Here is a 23,445-nt window from a genome sequence, read left to right on the forward strand (position 1 = left end):
ATAGATTGCAGAAGCCTAGAAGGAGAAAAGGTGTTACTCAAGAGGAGGTTCCAGATAGAGGACCCGTGCTTACCAAAATACTGAGTGAGGAGAGCTTAGTGATGTAAGATTGCAGCAAGGAGGACTAGCTGTTGTAGAGGCTTGATGCATATGAGTGAGGAGCTCATGAAGAAAGAAGAGAAGAAGATGGCTACTAATAGTCATAGTAGATGTTCAGAGAGAGACCACAACAGAAGAAAGATGAAGAAAGAGGATACCAAGGCAAATGGAAAGAGGATGAGTCAAGAGGAAATTGACAAAGAGATTGCAAAGTTAAAAGAACAACTCGATGCATTAAGGAGGATACTTGGGGAAAGACAGAGACAAGGTTGGGTATGAATGAAGAAGCCAGTGTAGTGGCATGAGATGTAGAGAAAGCTACAACAAAAGCAAGTAAAGTGGCTGAGGGAAAAACTCAAGGAAGCTGAGTTGGAAATGGAAATGGAAGAGTCCATTTGTGAACTAGAACATGGAGAAATTCTGGGAGAAAGTGAAGACTATACTGAAGATAAAGAATGGAGATCAAGTGAAGATCTCACGACTATTGGGATAATTCAGAACAGCATGAGGAGATGCTAACTGAAGATGAAGACTTGAAGACTGAAACTTCAAGTGCGACCAAAAGGTCTGATGATTTTAAATCTGACAATTTGTATATGTTTGCAGGTGAAACATGTGCAGGACAATTTGCTGACATTGTCATAAAGGAGGAAGAAGACAAGAAGAATCTAAATTATGTTCCGGAATAAGATGAGATAGATATATCTCATATATAATTGGGGAAAGATATCAAGCAACCAAGTGAAGCGCTTGAGGAGATTGAATAAGAGACCATTGAAGAATTTCTAAATCATATGAAGGATTTAGAACAACAAGGAGATATGATGGCTAAACCATCAAGTGGGACCATAGGGTCTTATGTTTTTAAGATTGATAGTTTGTCTATGGATGCAAAACAAATGCAGGAGAATGTTAATGAAGATGGTGAGACAAGGATAGCTCTTGGAGAAGGTAAACAACAAGAGATTAAAGGCAAACTTGAAGAAGAGACTATGTTGGCTGAAAACATAGTAAAGGATCATTAGTTCACTATGATGATAGGCACAGTGGAAATAGCCATGGAAATTGTTGAGACAGTCAGTAAGAAAGAAGGACACCTACTGAAAGATGTTAAGAAGGAAGAACCATATGCAAAGGATTTAACCATGGGAGAAGGAACACTAACAAAGGAGTGTTTTGCAGAATATGAGCAATCTTTTGAAATTGTCAAAAGTATGGAGAAGTACCTTTCAAAAGATAAAATCTCTAAAGTAAAGTAGGATGGATAATGTCTCTTAAATGAGAGAAACAATGATTTATTTCAATAGAAGGAACTTAACAATGCATGGATGTGTGAAGATGTGACAACACAGGAACAAGTTCTTGTGGAAGAAGGAGATAAAGTTCAGTCTGAAGAGCTGATATGTAAAGGAACAGTAGAGACTGTTGAACCTTATGATTTCCAAACTAATAATTTGTGTATAAATGTAGGAAACATAAGTGATTATGAAACACTTGTGAAATGTCACAAATAAATTGAATTGCTGGAATATTTGCTAGAAAATTTAGAGTATGACAGTGTGATTGTAGAAGAAGAAGTTCACTACAGTGAACAAGAGAAGGAAGACATCATTAGAGCAGATGATGTGGAGGAGAGACTAGTGGACAGTGTCATGAATAATTTTAAGAATTCAAATCAACATACTGATCTACTGACAGAGGAGAAAGAAATAGAGCAACAAACTGAATTGTTGCCAAAAGAAGATAAGGCACATAAGTCTTATGTTTTTATTTTAACAAGTGTTATGTGAGTGTAGGCTTTTTTGCAAATGCTAGAGGAAATTTGGCATAGATGAGTAGCCAAATAAAGATGAAAGGAGAAGATTATATGGAAGAAATGAATCCATGGAACAGATATGTACAATTGCTGGAGAGAATGTTGGAAAGTCATGATTCAGTGCAGAAAGAGATAATCATGAAAGAGGGTAAGGATGATAGGGAGGAAGCAAGCAAAGAAAAAGTTGGAGCAAGCAAAACAAAAGAAGAATAAAAAGTAAACCAGCCGCTACAAAGTGAGAGTAACTAGAACCAGTTTAAAGAATTATTGGACAGTAGCAACAACTTGAAACAAAAAGGAAGAGGCATAAGTAAGAAGCAGAACATGGACCAGTCCAAGGATGTATTGGAGATAGATATTGAAGAGATGTGGAAGCTGATGATGAAGCAGTCCAAATGGAAGAAAATGGTAGCAGTGGGAAGCATGATCAATCAGAGTTTGAACTTGATTGACAAGAAGAAAATGGAGCAGAAGATAGCAAAAGTACAGCAACAACAAAAGAACAAGAAATTTGGGCAGTTACAAAACAAAGTATGGGATCTAGGAAGACAAAGATCAGAAGACACATGAATAGGAGATCATGAATATTTTCTACTTTGGGAGTCTGATGCAGGAGCATTCAACCAAGAGAAAAAATGTAATTAAGTAGACATAGGGGTTCATGTATCTTTAGATGTAATCTCCTAAGTCTTAAGTTAATGTAATATTAGGCCTTTAAGTGATTTAATTAGATATAAGGGAAGTTGGAGATTCTCTTGAATTAAAGGAGAACATGAGTGGAGAATAAATGAAAAGAGATAGAGATCAATTAGGACTGTTAAAATAGTTTCAGGATTCAAGGAATGAGAGAGAGCTTTCAGAAATTAATTGAAGTAGAAGTGGATACAGGATTTAGGAGTCAATTCAGAGGATTTAGGAGTTGAACCAGGATTTGTTCAACAGGAATTTCTGGCATAAATGTAATCCTATGGGCAGAGCACAAGAGGAGGCCACTGATAGTTGAAGATCAGGCCTATGAGAGATAGAGAAGTCTCAATTGTAATCATTTGGCTATACTTAGATATACATAGGTTTATTCCTGGATATGTAAGTGTGTGAAATGAGTATTTATGGATTCATTACATGTGAATTCGTAGGTTTTGTACATGGTTGCAGGCATAATTTGAAAAGGATACGCAGAGGCACAAAATGATTCAGAGGAATCATAAATGGGTCATTGAATCTAGTTGAAGTTCAGAGTGAAGCTCTGGGGAGAAATAGCGAAGGGAGATTTTGTACAAGAGAAAAGCTCAGAGGAAGTTAAGCAGTGGAGCCTTTGAAGAAACTTGAAGGAAAAAACCGAACCATGGAGAAACATTGAGGAAAAAAACGTAGATTATAAGTAAAAGGAATGATCAAAGAAGTGAAGAGTGGTGCACAGGAGCCCTTTCATCTAGAAGATCAACGGTCCAAATGGTGTCACTGAGGGGCAAAGCAAAATTTTGAATTGGTAGAGTTATTTGCAAAGCTTAAGTCCCACAAGCGGAAAAACCAACTTACACTAAGAGCTGGCACAAATCACATTCAGATTTGGAATCCGGATTTGAAATTTTATAAAGAGTGGCTTATACCATTATCAGGTTTGATAGATTGATTGGATCAGTGCTTTGAAGTAGTAGGGGTCCAACCATCGAGAAGAGCAATTGCGATAATGCGATGGATCCTAGACATTGGATCGTCAGTCTAGATTGACAGTCCAGAAGTGATTTCTTATCACATATCGGAGAGGCCAAAGGACTAGCAACAGTGGAATAGAAAAGGGCCAATACGCCGATAGCGATAAAGCACTAATCATTGATCAGAGGGATTGGAGGTTGGGTGATCGGAGTAGCGTTGTAGAATGGTTGGATGGGGCAGACCCAATGGAGTTATGGTGGCGAATGTATAATATTTGAAATCCACTATATGTGTTCGGAGTGGGTTTCCTGTGTTCTGGAAAAGTTATGTGTTCGCATATCAGATGCGATAGAGCAAATGTTAAAGAATCCATGCGTGGGAGTCGATTTTGATTGCAATAAAGGTAAAACCTCGATAACTACACAAAGGTTGTACCAAGATGAAAGAAGGTATGTTTGCAGTGTTTTCCTATATAAATGGTTTATAAAGGAAACGAGTGTTTGTACGTTAAATTATATGTAACCAATGGTTAAGGAGGGGAGGTTATATATACATGTGGATAAACGTTAATGAAGGTCTGTAAGAGTTAATGAGTCTCGATAGAAGGGTTAAAGTAGGGCGATTAATTTCCGATTATAAAGGAAAAGATGTGTTAATGTTTTGACTTTGGTAAGTCTATGAACCATTCTAAGTGAGACTAAAAGTGGCCTTAACCATGTATGGTTTGAAGATTTGACTCCTTTGAGAGTTAAATACCTGGGATAGATGTGTGGATGCATTTTACATGCATACTATGGGTGTAAGCAGGGGTAACCCTGCATCATTTGGTGTGTGTAAGCCGGGGTAACCCTGTATCAATTATCAAGAAGGTCATTGCCTTGGGTTGGTAGCCAAATTGGAATGTCACCTGTTACATCCTTATGATCATGGTAGGCTGGCTCATGATGAGACCCCCTATCCTCTTTAGACAATTTTTTAAGCATTTTGCTATTTCATTTTTCTTTTGGAATTCTTCTTGTAGAAAAAGGGAGGCTCATTTGCTCCTTAAGAGTCAGGGATGGCATAAGAAGTAAAAAGATGCCAATGAAAGTGTTATACTCCTATCCCCTTATCATTATATCAATGAGTTTGATACATTTTGGAGTATCAACATAAGCCAACATGGATTAATGATAATGGGTTATTTGATCATGTGTCCAAATGAAAATATGTTTAGGCAATCATTGTAAAGATACACTGTATTAGCTTATGGATAAAGATAACCAACAAAATGCTTTTAAAAGTCATAATAATATTGTTATTACCATTTTTATTTAGAAGAGCCACAAATCAATGCAAATGGGGCTTATTTGCAATACAAAAGAAGAAGAAAATGGTATAATGATCAAGAGAAAAATGAGAAAAAAATCATAATTTAGCTTCTTAAAAGGTGTTTTTCAATTGACTAAACGGAAATCGTTCAATCATTTGATCGGCAAAATCAAAATAGAAAAAAGTATTGTTCAATTGATTGAATGACAATTGTTCAATCATTTGCACAGAAAAATCAATCACAAACAAAAAGAGTGATGTTCAATCAATTGAATGGTAGTTGTTCAATTGTTCAAACAGAGAAATCAAAATAAATGTGTTGTTTAATAAATTGAATGAAAGGAGTTCAATTGTTGAACAATGAAAACAAACTGTGTTGTTCAATGGTTTGAACAGCAAAAAACAAAAAGTAAAGTATGTTGTTTAATCAATTGAACAACAATCGTTCAATTTTGTTGGCAGCGAAAACAAATAATAAAAAATGCGTTGTTCAATTAATTGAATGACAATCGTTCAATGGTTTGAACAGTGAAAACAAATAGAAGGAAAATTGTTTTGTTCAATCAATTGAACAGCAAACATTCAACTGTTTGAACATCGAGAAAAAAAAACAAAAAAAGAAAAGAAAATGTGTTGTTCAATCAATTGAACAACAAACGTTCAATTGTTTGTTTAGCAAAATACGAAAAAGAAAAAAAAAATGTGTTGTTCAATCGATTGAACGGAAAACGTTCAATTGTTTGAACAACAAAATAAAACATAAGGAAAATGTGTTGTTCAATCAATTAAGTGGCAAACGTTCAATTTTTTGAACAACAAAAACATAAAAAAAAGGAAGAGGAAAATGAAACTTCCTAAAAAAAATTCATAATTACATGGTGATGCCTACAAAGGTATGTACATTATTCAAAATTTCTCGAGCAATTTCAATTTTTTAAAGGAAAAGTTGTTGGGTTATTATTCCGTGCAGCTAGAGTTTGCATGGAGGGGTCCTCGCATACCTTCTCGCAGAAAGACTCCTTGGTAAGTGGTTGATGATGGAGGCACACTCGATTCCCATTTACCTTAAAGGAATGGTTAGATCTGTCAATGGTAGTCAAGGTAAGAGTACCACTGTTATGTACTTCTTGAATCTCATAAGGGCCAAGCCATATTACTTGCAACTTTCCCAGGAAGTCCTATAATTTGGAATCATACAAAAGTGCCCATTCCCCTTTTTGAAATGTTTTCTTCTTGATAAGGCTATCATGCCATTTTTCTCTTTTCTGTTGTATTATTGCAACTCGTTGCAAAGCAAGCAATCCAGCCTCATCTAGTTTGTTAATCTGCTAAAGATTCTTGGTTTGGGCTTCTGTTAAGTCCAGACCCACTTCATGGGCCATCCTTAGAGTCTTTATTTAGAATTCGATTGAAAAAATTGGTTCTTTACCAAAGAGAAGGTGGTAGGGAGAGTATCCAATAGTATTCCTCCAAGTTGTATGATAGGCCGACAAGGCCTTTGGTTATCCAGCATCCCAATCTCGTCAGTGTGTTGACACTATCTTGGTCAGAATCACTTCTATAACCTTATTGGTGCTTTCAACCTGCCTGTTCGCCTGCAGGTGATACAAATAATTGATCCCGTGCATGATATGATGGTTTTTGAGAGTGGCAGTAATCTTGTGCCTGTGAATTGCTTTCTCCGTTCTATGATCACTTCTCGTGGTAATCCATACCACACAAATAGCCCAAAAAGAAAGTTAATCACTGCTTCCTTTGTGGCTCTTAGTAAATCTATTGTTTCCACCCATCTTGTCACACAATTCGTGGCTGCCAATACATAGGCCTTCTGATTGGATGGTGAATGGAATGGACCTATGAAGTCCAATGCCCAACTCTCAAAGGGTTATATGACTAATTGTGGCTGTAGAGGCATTTCATCAGATTGGCCAGGCTAGCCCATCCTTTGGCAATCGTCATAGGCCTAGGCATATTTTTTAGCATCCTTAAAAATAGTGGGCCAATAATAGCCCATTTGTAATACCTTATGTCCTCTCCTTCAGTCTGCGAAATTCCCCCCCACATGGTTCATCATGGCAAGCCTTCATAATTTCATGGATCTCATCCTCGCAGATACATCTGCATATACACATGTCAGCCCCTGTATGAAGAAGATATCCACCTATCCAAGAGAATCGGGTGTTCCGCTGACTAATCAATTTTCTTTCTCTTGCCGTTAAATGTTTAGGTAGCTTCCCTACTACTAGATAATTTGCCACATCTGCATACCGTGGGGTCTTAATAGCTATGACAAATAGGTGTTCATCTGGAAATGGGTCATCTTCTGCCAATGGATCATTAACCTTTAGGATTTGAGATAGAAAATCAACAACTGGATTTTCCTTCCTTGGATGATCTTTGATAGTAATGTTGAATTCTTGCAAAAGAAATAGCCATTGTGTTACTTGACCATTTGTGATTGTTTTCTTAGCTAGATACTGAATGATAGAGTGATCAGTGTACACAAAGACTTGGTAGCTAGTTTTATGGTGTCTAAATTTGTTTATTACATAAATAACAGCTAAGAATTCTTTTTCTATCACTGTATAATTGAGTTCTAAAGGAGTGAGATTTTTACTAATATAATATATAGCATAAGGTTTCTTTTTCTCCTCCTAGCCGAGGACAGCACCTATAGCTACATCTGATGCATCCATGGAGATGTGGAAAGGCAGCTCCCAGTTTGGTCCACATAATATTGGTGCTATTGAGACTAGTTCCTTTAAACTTGAAAAAGTGGTGTCACACTTGTTAGACCAACTAAAATCAACATTTCTAGTTAGAGCGTATAAAGGTGCCGCAATCTGTGAAAAAATCTTGATAAACCTGCGATAATAACCTGCATATCCCAGAAAAATGCGTACCTATGTTTGGGTGCAGGGGGTAGGTAGTAAAAGAATTACTTGTATTTTTGTTGGATCTGCTTGTATTCCTGCTGTAGAGATGTAATGTCCGAGGATCATGCCCTCGGTCATCATCATGTGACACTTGACATTGTTTAAACATAACCTGGTAGTGATGCATCATTCTAAGACCTTTATTAGCGTTTGCAATGCTTGATCAAAATCATCCCCATATGGAGTAAATTCATCCATATATACCTCCAATCCTTCATTTATTAGATCAGAAAAGATGCTTAGTATAGCTCTCTAAAACATGGTTGGGGCATTTCATAAGCCAAACGACATTACCTTGTATGCGAATGTGTCCCAATTACAGGTGAATGTTGTTTTGTCCTGGTCTTCAAGGGCAATTTGAATTTGATTGTAACCATTGAAGCTGTATAAAAGGGAGAAGAACTACTTCCCTGCCAACGTATCAAGGACCTGATTAATGAATGGGAGGGAGAAGTGATCTTTATATGTTGCCTTGTTTAGCTCTCGATAGTCTACATAAATACGCCACTTCCCATTTTTCTTAGGGATGACCACCAATGGGGAGACCCATTTACTATCCGAGATAAGATAAATAAAGTTTTCATCCAGTAGCTTCTGTAATTCCTCTTTCAAAATATCCTTGAGGTGTGGGTTCAACCTCTGTTAAGGCTACCAGATTGGTCGAGCATCCTTCTGCGTATAAATGTGGTGTGTACATAGTTGTGGGTCTATCCCTTCCATATAAGGATAATCCCAGGAAAAATCCCCTTTGTTTTTCTGCAATACTTGGATAAGCTTTTGTTGTTGTTCGTTATCTAGATCAACATTGATATTTACAACTCTGCCTAGCTCGATCTCAACTGGTTTGCTGTTATGAACAACAGGCATCTAAATATGTTGGTCATCTGTATCCTTTAGGGGATCTTCCATGGCTTCATTATCAAGGATTTCTTTCAACATCTGACACTGTACATTACTCACATTAGCTGGTTGATTTATAAAATTTTTGATAACATCATCTTCAGTTTGATATTTAAATTCCAATTCCTCCACTATTGTGAGTGGTGAACAGATGCTCTCTTCCAAGTATGCTGGTGGCTGCTTACATATTTTCAAAATGGGAAAACTTGGCCTGGCAGGAGGATATAACACCATATTTTTTACAGCATCCCCCTTTGTAATAGTCATGTTTCCTTCTCGGCAGCCAATATGTGCATCATTTGTTGCCAACCAAGGTTGACCTATAATCAAAGGATGCCCATCCAACATACTCCTTTGGTTTATAACTAGGAAATCTACTGGATATTCTGATGAGTCATAGAAACTGTGATATCTTGTAAAGTCCCTTCTAGTCTTACCACCATCGGTCAGCAAGTTATAATAAAGTGGTGGTTGGTTCTGGGGATGTAATACCAAGTGCTTGACAATTTTCTGTTGTTAATATGTTAATGGTGGCTCCTAGGTCAACTAGCGTATTTGGAAAAGAATGGCCATATATCTGAACTGTTACTATGGGGTTTCCAGGATCTTTGTACTTTATTGGAGTTTCCTCTCCGAAGAGTAAATCAGATAAGGTTCCTATGACATGGATAGTGGGTGAGGTTTTTACCTTCCTCACAGGCTTCCTTGCACACAATTCTTTGATTGCTTTGGCATATATGGGAATGTCTTGAATGGCCTGGAGGAGAGGGATCTTAATACACAAATTTTTTAGTTCCCCTACAAGATCGAAATTGGGGTAGCTAAACAGTTTCGATATCGTTAGCCTTTCATGGAATGGAGGAGAAGTGACTATAAGTTTTTCAGGGTCATCATGCTGATCAGTTTCTTCCCCTTGCTTTGGTTCAGTACTATTTACAAGTGGCGGAACATATACATGTGATGGAATATGTACCAGTGGTGTTACATTTTCAATTCAAGGCTGGTCCATGTTTTCCTCAGGGGTGATGACATGTCCTGACCTCAATCTGAGCTCATTACATTCTTTCTGCTCAATCTCACACTCTGGTTTTTCAATGATCTGTACCAACTGGACTGGTCTATTATTAGGATTTGGATTCGCCTGAGCTGGTAACTGTGGTCGTAGAAGAGGTTTAGAATTTTGTTGTAATGTATAAGGAGCTGACTGTGTGGATTGAGGCTGAGGGCCCATCCCCATAGGTACATTAGATATCCCAGAGGTCACTAATAATTTGTAGACCAATTGAGATTTTCAGAGGTGGAAGCAGGCCACTAGGATTGATAGGGATTGTCTTGCCAAATAGGAGTAAAAGGAGAATTCGGCTAGCCATTTCCTGGAAAATATTGTGTTGTCCAAGATGTCACAGGGAATGGTGGGTTATGGCAATTTGGGTAGGGTGATTGGCCTTTCCAGGCTACCCCAAGGTTCTGCTATTAATTAAACTATGAGGAAGCAAAGAATTGGGGTGTGTCTTGTGACATACCTGTAGCTTTAGCTTGCCATTATCGACATTGGTTCATTAGATATACTAGTTCTGTTTCTTCCTCTGCTTCTTTGAATACTACTTTCATCCTTGGTAATGATGGAAATTGTTTAGTGTTGTGATCTCTAGTACAGATGGTGCATGTCTGAACCAAGTCTAATGGGTATTCTTGTTGGTTGTGCTTCTTTCGACAACATGGGCAAAATCTGGCTAAATTTTGTTTTGCTGAAGCCTATTTTGTTTAGCCTGTAGGACGTCCAGCTGTGTTGTAAGAGTTCCCAGGATGTCTGTATTAAAATCTTGTAGGATGTTGCCGATATCCATCCATGTTACACCTCCACTATGTGGTTTTCTTCCTCTACTCATCGGATCTCAGCTAGCTGCTCCTATATGTCTACTTCCCCGCGAACACCTGATACACAAACGAATAATTTCATCATAATATTCCTAAGAAATATCTCCTTTTCCCATTAAGTTTAGAGTTTCTACCCATTCCTCTTTCATTCCTTTAATCAAGATATCCCTTAGAACTTCTTTTAATAGGCCAGTGTGTGGAGACCTCTGTAAATTATAATTAAATTGTTCTACATATTCTTCCAGTGTTTCATTATATTTTGCAGTCATCTTGAAAATCTCATCTTTTAGTTCCATAGTTTTACAAAAGTCCTAGTATCTTTTGAGGAAGGATGTTTTCATTTCATCCCAAGAATTGATGATTCTCCCACCTAGACCCATAAACCATCTTAGAGTGGAAGTGAATAGTTTCAACTTTTGGGGGTCAGTGGTATAGTCATACCCTCTACAGGGGACATCAAACTCAAACAGGAAAGCACCAGGATCCTCTGTCATCATCCCATGGAAGGTTGGGATGCTCTGTAAAGGAATAGCCTTCATAGGGGAATTAGCCACCTGGTCGACTATGGGGTACTCTAATGTCGAGTTTTGGCCTTGGGTGGCTGATTTGCCATTTGATCAAAGATGTGACAATAATCTTCGAGGATTTCAAGGGGTGTTTCTAGAGTAAGCAAAGAATTAGCAATCCGAGCTGGTTTTACACCACTTCCTAGGTCTGGAATCTCAGGAAACCCTTGTTCAGATAGCTATGGTTCTACTTTAGCAGCCCCACTAGTTTCTTATTTTCCTTCTCTTAAGTTACAAGATGTTCCCTCTTGTAGAGGATCAGAGTGTAAACTTGTTGTAGCTTGAAAACTCTGTTCTTATCCTCCTACTTGCCTTTGAATCTTAGTATGAACTACAGATGGTGAGCCTGCTACATGAGGGATAATAGTATAACTTTCTCCATGTATAGCCTAGAATCCTAATCATGCTTGAGACTCTCCTCTTTTTATGATTTCATCTATAAAGGTCGTTCTCCCAAGGTTCACTGATCTTCCTTTAATTTTATTTAATCATTACCTTAGTTATAATGTGATTTCAACATTGGGCCTCAATATAATTCTAAATTACTTGTTTAACAAGGAGTTATATTGGGAATTTCAGGTTTCTTTGTGTGGATAATGTGATGAAGAATGGAAAATCATATCTATACCTTGTTTTTGATGTTACAGTTCCATTTTGGCACATTAAATCCCAACATCCAGATCTATGTTTTAGGGCTCATCAAACCCTAAATTCAATTGTTTCATGCCCTAAACAACTCATGCCTTTGAATGCCTCCTTCCCAAACAGTTTCATGACTTGAAGACATCTAGAAATAGCCTGTAGAGAGACCAGCGAAGGTAAGCCCTTATGAGGGTGCGCTGCAAAGTAGTTGACTCCACTGCTAGGGTGATCTGTAGATCACTTAGGCTTCCTTTCACCTACATTGGGCGAGAATGAGTGAAATTCATGTAGGGTTTGGGGAATATTCTTATCTTTTGGAATCATCTAGAAGGTTCCCTCACTTATCAACTCCTATGAGCTCGAAAATGGATGAGGAATGAATTAAGGTGCATCCTATCCTCTCATCCCTTCCTCCATGGAACTAATTCTAACTACGAATGGCCATTCAATGCCACCATTAATGACAAAAGCTCCTTCATCTTTGTATAAATTGACCACTCATCTAAGTGATCAGGGGCTGGATTATGTTGAATTGTAAGGAGATAATGCTGCTATGAGATTTGGATTTGAAGCAAGTATTGTGATGCTATAAGTTTGTCATGCTTTTGATGTGATGTGGATGGGATCCAAGTTGGAGGAATGGCATTGAATCAGACACCAGGGGTTGTAATTCCATATTCTATCTAATAAAGTGTTTGAAACCTTTTCCCATATGTTTTTATTTTTTCATAATGCTCATGTGTGTGAATTGTATCTGATTCCTTTCACTTATATTCAATAGATTGTATTCTTTGATCCGTTTTTTATCTTCTGTTGTGTTTACAGGGTACTTCTCAAGTGGATAAAGTACAGGAAGGAGCGATGGAATCAATACAAGGGAGATGAGAGGAAATTAGAACTACAAGTAGGTCTCCTATCTTCTCATCTTATCTATTGCTTATAGGAAAAGTCTAAAACACTTTAAACTGTTGTTCTAGATATAGCTACTTATCTAGGGAATTAGTACTTATCCGTAGATACCAAATTCTCCAAAACAAATTGATGACCACACTAGGGAGAAAATATCACTTTTCCTAGTAGCTTATTCACCTCCTAAGACATTCTTGTATACCCTACTTGTGTTCATTAACTGTATTTCAGCTCTTTTGCATTGAATTTTGGTCAAAATTTGAGGTTAGATGACTCTTGAGTGGCCTCTTAGGGATCAGCTCAGGCTTGGTCAGGGGATAGTACTCTGCAGAGCACCATTGAGTGACAGATAGTGCTCTGTAGTGCAGTTAGCCCTTCTTTGACCTGCATTGATCCACCTTAGGGAAAATTTTCACCTTTGGAATGTGTTTTTTGCCAACTTTTCTCTTCTTGTTTTCTTACTGATTGATCAATGAATGTTATGTCTCAAAGAACAAGTTTTTATCTCCTTTTCTAGTCCTACTTTGATTTGATTGATCAATGTTTCTTTGATGTTTTCTTTGCCATTATCTGTCTACAGTCAAAGTTAGAATATAGTTGATTAAATTTCATTCGAAAGAAAGTGTCATAAAGTCTTCTCTTCCTTTGAATTAGAAGTATCGTAAAAGTCTTCATTCTTATGAAAGATTGATTGATTGTATGTGCATATTTCCTTTTTTTTCATCATAATATTAAGAGATTTGAAAAGAAAAACCTGCGTCATTCATATTGTAGTTTGTGAATTCTTGAAAGGAATAGCTAGGGAAATTGCATTAGATGTGCTCTCTGCTCTTTCTCAAAAATCTGATTGCTCTATCCCTACTAGCTAAGGATTTTCATTGTTCAATTGAATGGAAAGAATGCTTATCATCTTAGTTGCATTTTAGGAATTGCAAACATACATCACATAGTGAACCTTGAAAGGAAAATTCTAAAGGAGATCAACTTAAAATTTATCTGAATTTACCTAATGGAGAATTGTCACCTAACGAAAAACATTTAGTGGTTCTCGACTAGAGATGTGTTCAAGCATCGTAAAACAAAGTAGTTGTCACTAAATTTTCTACAATACATCTCGAGTGTGATGCCTCATTCCATGTACGTGACTATCTCGTAGCTCATCCAAATACCTTTGGGTCACAGTGTTACAGTACGTAAAGTATATGGGAATGCTCTCACTGTGTAGTTTTGAATTAGATAGCACTTATATGAATTGGGCCTCCACATACTTTCGATTATATATGGAACGACAAAACTAGATTGCTATCTATCCTTAGGTAACCAAGTCAGCTGACGCTATGATACACTGAACACATCATACGAGGAGATTTCCTACCCATACTTCTTGGTTCACCAAGAGGTATGATGCAGTTCACAGTTGCTTGGTAAACCTTTTTCCTAGATTATCCCTCTTTTGTTTTGTTATGTTACTTTGATTAAAATAAAATTAATTGACCATGGATAACATCCTCCACACTCATTCCTTAGTTGATCTTAGGTTGAAACATATGGCGACAAATCTCGAGTCCACCAATCAAGGAATTCCTTTTGATGGGAATTCTAGCCCTTTTCCTCTTTTTGGAAATATTGGTGCTCCATATATGGCTACATTGTCCCTTCCGGGATTTACCATTGGCTTGCCAGTATGGTTGTTTTCAACCTCCTTAGTTCAAAATTTTGTGATTTCTCCACAATTGAGTACTCCTCCAACTAAACAAAATAAACTTCCAATTGATCATAAAGTTGACCCTTTTTCTTCATCCTCGGTTATTTCTTCCTCCCCTTCTTCCTCTTCGCCTGGTGAAAGTATTGGTACTAGTAACTAGGTCGATAAGAGGAAGAGGAAAGGGAAGAAGAAGAAGAAGAATCAAACTCAGCAGAGGGGAAACCAAACAACCATTGCTTTGAATGCAACATCTGATGAAAAACCTCCCATTAATCCTCACAAAGTTCAATATCCATGCAAACTTTGTGTGGGAGACCATCTTCTTTGAAATTGTCTTGATATTCCTCAGATCTTAGAAGAATGGTCTTCACCGCAGTGACTTCCATCTGGTTGCAGGAAACTCTCCCTTAATCCTTCACTAGTTGATGAATTGACTGACTCAAATCAACCGTCAGTCAAACCCACTCTCTCTGAAAGTGAATCCTATGAGTCTATACCTGACCCAAATCAACAGGTTGAGGAAACAATTGACCCAATTTCACCTTCATTTAATCGTACCTTTCCTAAAGAGAGTGAATATGATACCACTTAGGTTCTTTTCATTTCTTTAGATTCAAATGAGCTTGGGGCCTATCCTATTGTTCCATCAAGACATGAGGAAAATCTTCTCATTCTTGTAACTCAAGGGGTTAATTCTCCTGTTTCTACGGTACCCCCTCCAAGTAGTATGGTCACTTCCTTTGATTGGAATCGACTGGTAGGATTTCGTCTTCCTTCTTATGTGCCTTTCCAGATTATAGTACAGTTTTGTAATATGATTGTATATGGCACTATTATATATGAAGGTGCATCTATGAGTATCCTTTCCTCAATTGCTTGGCAAGCACTCGGTTCATTGCCACTTGTGTCTGTTACCCAGAATCTGTTGGCTTTTAACATAGGGACTAGTTAACCATTAGGGATCCTCCCTTAGTTACCTATTACTTTGGGAGGAAAAATATTTTATCTAAATTTGATGGTAGTCCTAGACCCTTTAGATTACAATTTACTTCTAGGGTGTGACTATGTTTATGACATGGGAGCTATTGTTTCAACACTCTTTTGAGTGATTTGTTTTCTGCATGAAGGCAGAATTGTCACCATCGACTAACTTTCATTTCCCAATCCAAATATGGCTTCTAGTCAACCATCTTCCCTAAGTTGTCCTTTTGTACCAATGGTATCATCCCCACCATGGGTTAATTATGTGGCAACCCATTCCATACCTACATCAACTGACGATCAATTCGGTGATGTTGTACATCATGTACTGGGGGCATTGAAACCAGATCTCTCATTCATGACCTATTATGAATTTTGATCGAAGGAAATGAGGACAGTTCCCTATCCTATGTCAACCTCGTTAAAAAATGAAATAAGGAAAACGAGGACAGTTCCTTGTCTTGTGTTAACCTCATTAAAAAATGAAACAAGTCCATGAGGATAGTTCTTTTATTGTGTCAACCTTATTAAAAGAATGAAACAGGTCCATGAGGATAGTTCTTTTACTATGTCAACCTCATTAAAAAATTGAAACAGGTCCATGAGGATAGTTATTTTACTATGTCAACCTCATTAAAAAAGAAACAGGTCCATGAGGATAGTTCTTTGTCTTGTGTCAACCTCGTTAAAAAATGAAACAAGGAAAACGAGGATTGTTCATTGTCTTGTGTCAACCTCATTAAAAAATGAAACAAGGAACACGATGATAGTTCGTTGTCTTGTGTCAACCTAATTAAAAAATGAAACAAGGGTCTATGAGAATAGTTCCTTCTCTTGTGTCAAGCTTGTTAAAGGATGAAATATGGAATCACCCCAAGTTCCAAGTCAAGTCTTTGATTAGATCTCGTAAAATCCCAGTTGAGTCTTTCACTTGATCTCGTAAAAGAACCTTCATTCCATCCACCTAATAGCCACAAGTAGTCTACTTAGGTGAATGTAAAGAATATTGGGGGCCATGCACCTAATGGTAAAGTTAAGATTCCCTGTAGGTTATGTGAAGGGAATCACCCCATTCACCTTTATCCCTATCTAGACGAAGCCAAAAACGTGTTGGATAACCGTTCTGCTTCACCGCAGTGACTTCCATCTGGTTACATGAGACTCTCCCTTCCATCATACTCGGGGCATGTAAAATAATTTCAAGCATAGTTCTTCATTTCAATCTTGTGTAAAAATGAGATTGAATCCAACCATAGTTTGTCATTTCAAGCTTGTGTAAACATGAAACTGAATCCAAGAATAGTTCAAGCTTGTGTAAAAATGAACCCTCTCCATTTTAACCCTCGTAATTACCATTATATAAGCCTCTTTCATTAGATGAGCTTTGGTTCTTTTCATCCCATCTCCACCATCCCTTCGGTCGATCATACGCTTTCACCTGGTTGTTTTACCCTTTTTGAGGAATAGTTGCAATGAGTGGTCTTATTAGCTAGCCTCTTCACATAAATCAACATGTTTTGAGAAGCTCCAACATCGCCGGAACCAGTTGCTATCATAGACACCACTCATTCCTCAAAGTGGAGTCCTCTTTAAGCTCTTTTCATACTCTCTAAACATGAAAATATTGCTGAGCGCTTGTCCTTTTCAACTCGTTAGCGAATTGGAAACGAAATCTCTCTTATATTACTTTACGCATTTTCGGGCTTGAGAGATTAATTTATGAAAAAGAACTTGTGGAGTTTTCTCTTCGTCCCTTTTCAAACTCTCTAAACATGAAAAGGACTGAGTTATCTTTGTCGTTAATCTCGTTAAAAACATCAAATAGCGACAAACTTGTCCATCTAGATAAGACCGAGTTTCACCTTTGCTAGACTCATTAAACATGAAATTGCGATGGATTCGCTCGAAGGGTAAGCTTATACAACAAGTATATGTTATCCTCCTCAATCTTGATAAAAATAAAGAGGTACTAGTCAGCAATGACTGAGGAAAATGGGAAAAGGGGAAAACCACTTTATGGTAGCAGGTTTCTCTTGAACATGACACTTTCACTCCAACACCGTGACTATTTGGGTTGCATTATTAGCTTGATGGTTATCACACCATTGGTATATCATACTAGACATTATTTTGTTTTGGGTAAATGCTACCAATTCACTTTAGTGTCACTAACATGTTCATGAGAAGTTATTCAGTCAAAATTCATCCTTTGCAATACCATGAACCTTCATTTTCATGACCGCCATTCCAGAACCTTATGTTTTCAGTCAAATTCCATCTCCAAAATCACTACACTTATTTCGTGTCATTGATGTGGGATACATCAAGACCCTCCTACAATGAGTTGCTTCTTGTTGACAACATCTCATTATCCAAGAAGTTGACTTAGAAACACCCATTTAGTACCTTGAAGCTTGCATGCATCAATGGCAGTTTTCTCGCTTCCGGTGACAGGCGTACATCAATGGTCTTTGACCGTAAGACTTTGTATGGTGTTCGACATCAAATCATCCATTCACACCATGCAGAATGTGTTGTAGTAACTTGAGGATCATTATCATTATCGGTGATTTCTCTCGCATCTATTAACATCTTACATCATTAGCTGGTAATCAGATGGTGTCTTCCCATGTTTGACTTCAGATCACATATTCACATGGTTAGACTCGTACTTGAACAAACAGTTGAACGAGATAGAAGACCCTAGATCTTGTTTCATCCATTCGGGCTACGATTTCAAGAGTACTAAATCATATGTACAATGGCTTTACATTGATGGTCATTCCATTCATGCGTATATATCTGTAGATGACTATTTATGTACATGTAATGGAACTTTATAAGTTGAGCATGGGTATGCCTTCCCTCACCAATTCATGTAAAATCAAATATCATGGTATATGTATTGTAATCGATACATGTCACCTTCCACTTTGATACCTCCCCATCACATCATAAATCATTTCATTCGACATTGGCATTTTTCCAACTTCATGCTTTAGGGGGTAGCTATTACAGATCCATTTTGGCACATCAAATCCCAACATCCAGATTAATGTTTTATGGCTCATAAAACCATAAATTCACTTGTTTAATGCCCTAAACTAGTCACCCCTTTGAATTCCTCCTTCCCAGATAGTTTCATGACTTGAAGACATCAAAAAATAGCCACTAGAGGGACCAGCCAGGTAATCCCTTATGACGGTGCGCTACAAAGTAGTTGAGTCCACTGCTAGGGTGCTCTGAAGAGCACTTAGGCTTCCTTTCAGCTACGTTGGGTGAAAATGAGGGAAATTCACATAGGGTTTGTGGAATATTCTTATCTTTTGGATTCATCTAGAAGGTTCCCTCACTTATCAACTCTTGTGAGCTCGAAAATGGATGAGGAATGAGTTAAGGTGCATCCTATCCTCTCATCCCTTCCTCCATGGAACTAATTATAACTATGGAAGGCCATTCAATGCCACCATTAATGAAAAAAACTCCTTCATCTTCCTATAAATTGACCACTCATCTAAGCGATCATGTGTTGGAGATAATGCTGCTATGAGATTTGGCTTTGAAGCAAGTATTGTGATGCTATAATTTTGTCATGCTTTTGATGTTATGTGGATGGGATACAAGCTAGAGGAATGGATTTGAATTGGACACCAATGGTTGTAATTCCTTCTTCTATCTAATAAAGTGTTTGAACCTATTTCCCATATGTTTGTATTTTTTCATAATGATTATGTGTGTGAATTGTATCTGATTCCTTTCACTTATATTCAATAGATCGTATGCTTTGATCAGTTATTTGTCTTCTGTTGTGTTTACACGGTACTTCTCAAGTGGATTAATTAAAAGAAGGAATGACAGAATCAATACAAGGGAGATGAGAGGAAAGCAGAACAACAAGTAGGTCTCCTATCTTCTCATCTTATCTATTTCTTATAGGAAAAGTCTAAAACACTTTAAACTGTTGTTCTAGATATAGCTACTTATCTAGGGAATTAGTATTTATTCGTAGATACCAAACTCTTCAAAACATTCAAGTACCTTGATACATATCTCAAAACATTATTGGACTATCATCGTCCTCTCCCACCAAACATTATTAAGGTATTTTTTTCTATTCTTTCATTCTCATTATTCCATTGCATTGATATTTTTGCAAAGATAGGTTTCTAATTTTTGTATATGGTTGTTGGAGTACAGAGTTTCATGTATCAACTATGCAAGGGAGTAGTTCATTGTCTCTCCCATGGTGTGATGCACATGTGAAAAATTATGAGTTGTGCATATTAAAATTCTATCTTTAACTTCTTCATTCATTTATATTGTGTTATGAAATGACAAAAATTAGGATTTTTGAATTTAAACCTTTGGGGTTCTATGAGCTCAAATTACTTAGTAAGATTGTCATGAATTTATTTTCTTCAGGGATATAAAACCACAAAATATTTTGGTTGAAAAGAGTAAAGGCCTACTTAAAATTGTAAATCTGGGACTTGTAAGGTAATTAAGTGTGCCTTTGAAGAGTTACACCCATGAGCTTTGTCATGAAATTCTCTCTCATTCTATAAAGTGGGTTGCTGGGTCACTAAGATGTCTTTTTATAGGCAATCTTAATCCCTACATTAGTTGTCAACCCGAGGTAAGTCTTTTCATCTCAAGAGTGCCACCACAGTATTTGTATTGAATCTAGAGGTTATCTAATGATGAATTGTTGCAATCACTAAACGCTAACTCTTCAATTCAATTCACACAATTCTAAAAATAACTATCTATGGAAGAAATAATCTTTGACACACTCTACAATTCTATGCAACTTGTTCCGAAATCAGTTGAAACTGAATGAAAATAAGAATTACACTTAGAATCATTCAAATAAACTTAAGACTAATCATACTCAACCAAGTAAAGAAACTATAACTATTGAATCAGCATTGTGAATCTATAACAACCTAAATCAATCTATGTTTCCCAATTGAACAACAACAGTAAATGATCAGCAATCAACAAATAGTAATTGAATAGCAAATAACGATAAAGGATTCCTAAATAGCAAATGATGTATATTGCAATATATAGAAGCTAATTAGTCTTATCTCTCAAGATCTATGATAACATCTATTCAAATGAGCAAAAATCTACTATCAACATGAATTAACTCATTCCAATCAAGGCATTACTTTAAGTATATCTAATGGCTTCACTCCAAATCTAATTGAACGGCAGTATGAATCAATATCATAAAAATTCATGATAAATGAAATAACTAAACATTAAATCAATAACCAAGACTAAATATAAAACTATAACACAAAGTACTAGTGGAACTTCTTGTGACTGGACCTAGAGTTGCTAGAATCCTCTGCTTAATAAGAACTCAGAATACAAAGATGTATCAAACACAACCTTATTTCATTAATTTCAAGTAACAAATGGTAGAGTCAATAATATAACAACACATATGTTTCCAAAAATAATAATTACAAATTATCAAAAGTCTGAACTATCTCTAATTGTCTTTCAACCCTATATAACACATAAGAGAGAAACTAGATAAAAGTGAATCCTCAAGATGAGGGGATCTTGAGGATTTCGCAATATAAAATATGATCATGTGATAAAATAGGAATGTTAGAACTGATATTTCGCTTCCTTGTTTGCACAAAACGTTGTAGCTTTTCCCTTTTATGGTCTCGTGTTCTTCTGCCAACTAAACAGCTTTTTCCCAATCCACATCTTTGCATACAAAGATAGCAAAGAATCAATTTTTCATACTAAATTTTCCTATTCTATCACCAAATAGTTCCATCCAACTTTAGCCGATATTTCCCTCATTTTAATATATAAATGGAGATAATCGTATAAGGATGAATGATAAATGAAGGATTTTATGAAGGGAAATCATACCTTTTTCCTGTCCGAACATGGGCCTCATTTGTTTTCATGTTATTTAAGTTGTTTTTTATTAGTTAAAAGTTTTATATAACATCCTATCTGTATATTTGCAGATTATCACCCTATGGTATAGGGCCCCAGAGATATTGTTGGGATCCACCCTCTATTCCACTCTTGTAGATATTTGGTCTATCAGATGTATTTTCAGTGAGTGAAGAAATATTTAGAAGGGTGTTTCTGTTGTCATAATTATTCCCAATTTTGCTTCCAAGAAATGGAATTGATATACAACTTTTTGTCTTGATATTTTTAGCTGAAATGGTGAGAGGATGACTACTTTTCAGTGGGGATTCAGAAATGGAACAAGTAATTTATATATTCAAGTATGGTTGTGAAGTGGTTTGGAAAAAAAAAATTAACTGCCTTGAATCTCATTAAATCACACTTCAATTACATTTATGATGGAAAGGTTGTTTGGAACCCCTAATAAGCAAATGTGGCCTGGAGTTAAAAGTCTTAAGATTGGCATGAATATCCTAAATGGAATCCTATGAGCCTCGCTTCGCAAGTTCCAAATTTATCTTGTAGTAGTCTTGATCTTCTCCGTGTATGTTCTTCGTTATCTTTCAAACCCCTGATATTTTAAAGTCTTATTCCCATTGAACATATTAAGACAGTGACAAATTTGATAATGTTTTGCAGAAAATGTTGCAATGCAATCCCGCAAATAGAATTTCAACAAAGGCAATGTTGAATCATCCTTATTTTGATGATGTAGAAAAGACCCAATTATGAGTTTTCATATATCAGTGTTTATGTTTGTTAACAAAGTCATTTTGAACAAGTATTTTCAACAATTAATTTCTTTTTATCTACACTGGATATTACATCGTCTGTTTGGAAAGGAAAACAGATGTTATGGTTGTAGTTTATGGTACTCAATATTTCATTGATTTGTTCAATTATGACAAATATTTCTCACTCATCATGATCAAATTTATTTTGAATTTCCTTTCCCAAATTTTGTGTGATATGTTAGTACTTGTATGTTTCCATAAATTTTACATATCGGTGGTTGTAAGATACGACATTCAAATTTGAATAGATTCTCTTTCAAAAGAGGAAATCTTTGAAAGTGATATGCGACATACATAATTGTTTCCATCAAGATCTTATTATTTTTGATTACATGTATATAAATAAAAGGTAATTACATTTTTTTCTCTAGTTTATCATGTAAGACTGCATTTACTTGTTAATGATTCATAACTATAGGTATTTTTTATAATGACTCAATAGCTAAAATTCCATTTACTTGTAATGGTTGTAACCTATCTGTATTTTTTTATAATGGTTCAAAAGCTAAAATTGCATTCACTTGGTATTAGTTTATGACCTATATATTTTTTAGAATGGTTCAAGACTTATATTGCATGTAACATGGTTTTAAGTGATGAGTCAATAGTATTTATGAAGTTAGACATTATTCATATTATGTAACATGGTTTTAGATGATGAATTAAATAGTGTTTGTAGAGTTAGATGTCATTTATAAATAATTGAGATAAATTTGTTGATAAATTTATTAGGATAAGTTTTTCCATTATTGGAATAGAGTTAAATTTATTATAACTTATTTAAAAAGAATAGGTATTTCATGTCACTTGTGTCCTTATTGTATTATTAACTCTTAATTATAAATTTCAATATAATAATTGTTTTTTGTTATTTTTATTAAATTAGTTATTGATCTTTATTTAAAAGAAATACCAAATCATAATCCAATGTTAAAAGGCTCTTTAGGTTTTCCTTAATGAACTTATTATTCTTTCTTAAAAATATCAATGTTAACCAATATTACAATGAGGTTTGCTTTAATAAATTGCAAAAAAATTGCAGCTTTTGCAAAAAGTACTACTATTTCACTGGGCAAAAGAGTTCAAAATATAGCATATAGAACAATTTTTTCATTTTTTTGGAAAATCACTTGATTTTATATTAAAAATTGCAAAAAATAATGTGAAATGAAAGTACTAAATACTAGATCTAAAATGAAAATATTTTCTCTCTGCAAATGAACCACTAAACACAGTGAACTAGAAATTATGGAAGAATTGAAAATTCCAAATAGTAGTAAGACATAAACTTTGGAGATTT

The 23,445-nt window shown here is 36.0% G+C and overlaps 1 pseudogene; it reads left to right on the forward strand.

The window, feature by feature from the left end:
- Nucleotides 1-22,083, forward strand: part of LOC149232906 (cyclin-dependent kinase B1-1-like) — a 31,213-nt pseudogene extending 9,130 nt beyond the window's left edge.
- The last annotated feature ends 1,362 nt before the right edge of the window (nt 22,084-23,445 follow it).

Source organism: Pinus tabuliformis, chromosome J, assembly GCF_031772625.1.
Source record: "Pinus tabuliformis cultivar Carrire ecotype Pingquan chromosome J, CPIR1, whole genome shotgun sequence".
Taxonomy (NCBI): Eukaryota; Viridiplantae; Streptophyta; class Pinopsida; order Pinales; family Pinaceae; genus Pinus; species Pinus tabuliformis.